Consider the following 2,500-nt stretch of genomic DNA (forward strand, 5'->3'; position numbering starts at 1 on the left):
TATCAATTTTTAACAATTTCAAAGCGAAGACAACTCGCAAGACGATCCATTTCGTCTCGGTTCAATTTTAACGTCCGTCCGTATTATTTTTTGTTCCACAAGAGATTTCGAATAGGTTTCTTTATTTATCATCCCTTCTTTTCGAGCGCCACGGAAGCAAGAGGAAAAGCAAGAGCGAGAGAACATTTCGCGTATACTTCATTTAACAATTTTAACCAACACGCGATGTACTCCACACACCTCTTAGATTTAACAACTGCTTTTCTCTTCTTCTCCCCTTAGCGCAAGGGTAAACCCCATTTGTCTCTTCTTTGGAACGCAACAAAACTTTCGAGGACTGGACGACCGAGCGATGGTCGCGCGGTCTTCGCTTATCTTTAACAAACGAAGTAGTCCGTATGTATTCTAAATGTTGAAGCCTCCTAGAGCTTTAAGCCATGCGAGACATTGAAATGCTGTTTTAACGGGAGCATGCATAATTGCTGCAAACATACTTTTATCACAAGTTCTAGCCACGCCACGGAGGCTTCGAAGTTCCTTCACCATTCGCTTTCCTCTCTTTTGTTACACAGTTTCAGACTACGATCAGGGGTACCGAAACGCTGTATTGATTGTAAACAACCATTTTTATCTTGGAGCGGAGCGTTCCTTTACTCGTTAGATTTGTCTTGTCGCGTGTGTATTCGCTTTTTCGACGCTTTTTAACCATTTAACTTGTTTAGCGAAGCTAAACGCACAGACAGACAAAAAAAAAGGAACAGCATCGCGCGTCAAACAGCGACGACCCATCTGAAGCGATCTTTCATTTATACACCGTTTGTAAACAGAGAGATGTATAAAGCGCGGGGAATCATTCGAAACCCTGGGGCTATTCGAGCTTGCATTTCAGCAAATTATCATCTCAAACATTTCACTCGTTTGCTTTTTCTAAATTTATAGGAGAGCTTCTTTCGTTTATTTTTGACACACCTTTCGTAAATATCGTTTCTGGCAACGTCGGGAGCGTGGATTTCTACAAGTGAACAATCGCGCCGATCCGATAACTTCCAGCAGGATGGAGAATCTTTATAGATTATCTTCCGAGAACTCGGTGCTTTCACGGGCGGTCGTTTATAAATTTTAACGAACGACTCGCGCGCCGTGACGCACTTGCGCTAGTTCGAAGAGATATTTCGAAATTTGTTTCTCTCCTTTAACGGCCTGCATTTAGTGTATCGGTTGCGATTTTCGTCACATCGTTTCCACGACAAACGCCGACGAACTGCCCAACTATCGCTCGTACGTTGCGACTCTTTCTTTGTTTATCGTTCATTCATTCTTTCAATTTCGTTCGATAATCCCGCTCCGAAACGTTCTACTTTCGTTGAACGACGGCGAGATGTTTAGAAAGAAATGAATTACTCTTTTTTCGAGAAGCAAACGCAAGCAGTCTTTTGTTAAGAAAACGACCCTCAGCCAGGCGTGGTCCAGGAATTGTATCCGTGGACCGCAATGTGCGTTCGAAATGTCGATGTTCATGTGTCCTGCAGTTCACACGTTGACGCGCAATTAGCTGCGTTCTTCATCGACCCACGAGCCAAGTGATCCACCGTTCAGGGTAATCGTAAAATTTTGTATTTCAAACTCTTTAGATCTTTAGAGTGTTATTTTCATTATTAACACGCATCACATTCGATACCCACATCACTCTCCCACCCGGCGCGTGCGGGAGAGCGAATTCGGGCGTCGCCAACGTATTTGTTTGTTTGTTCGATCGTTGACGACACGATCGCGTCCAAGGACGGAAACCGTCGGAGAAACGCCCAGTGGCACGCTCCTCTCGACGGTCGGGCGTAAAGTACATTTAAAAACCTTGAAAAGTACGAACGCACACAAGGAATGCGAGCGCGCGTCCTGTCGCTGAATCGTGGGTTGCGAGATTCGAACAGACACACGGCCGGCGACGATCGGTCTAACTAATGGACACATAGTTTTTCAAAGACTCGCTATCGTCGCTTCTCAGCCGGTCCGTAAACAACACACATCGATCAGGCGGACGCACGAATCTTACCACGGTGCGGGTTTCGTAGATTCCAGGTTACCCGCAAGTACCTCTCTCTCCCTCTCGAAAGAGGAATCTCGATCCGTCCTTTTTGGACAATGGAGAAATCTTTTTATCGCAACACGGATGGCAAAGAAACAACCAAAGCGTAGGAGCGTGGGGACGAGAGCGACGAAAAGAACGTCGCGAAAACAAAGTTTCGACGGTTGCTCGTTCTAATACATCGTAGTTTCAACTCTCTCAGTTTTAACCACTCCTAGACGCTTCGTAAACTTTTAACAATTCTTCGCCTCCGCGAGTTTCATTTCGAATAGAGCGAACGCAACACGGACCAAAAAAACTCCGGTGATGCCAGATCATTTAGCAAAGATCAGACGGCGGGTCATCTGTATTCCTTTTCTCTCTTTTTTATATCTTTCCATTTAACTAGGGTGTCGCAACGACGGGTACATTTATATA

The 2,500-nt window shown here is 45.0% G+C and overlaps 1 non-coding gene across 1 annotated transcript; it reads right to left on the bottom strand.

Moving 5' to 3' along the window:
* Positions 1–1,445: 1,445 nt before the first annotated feature.
* Positions 1,446–1,600, bottom strand: LOC143307288 (5.8S ribosomal RNA). Its single transcript, XR_013064464.1, has one exon. It is a non-coding gene; the product is annotated as a 5.8S ribosomal RNA (ribosomal RNA).
* Between the last annotated feature and the right edge of the window lie 900 nt (positions 1,601–2,500).

The sequence above is a fragment of the Osmia lignaria genome, unplaced genomic scaffold, assembly GCF_051020975.1.
Source record: "Osmia lignaria lignaria isolate PbOS001 unplaced genomic scaffold, iyOsmLign1 scaffold0050, whole genome shotgun sequence".
NCBI classification, from domain to species: domain Eukaryota; kingdom Metazoa; phylum Arthropoda; class Insecta; order Hymenoptera; family Megachilidae; genus Osmia; species Osmia lignaria.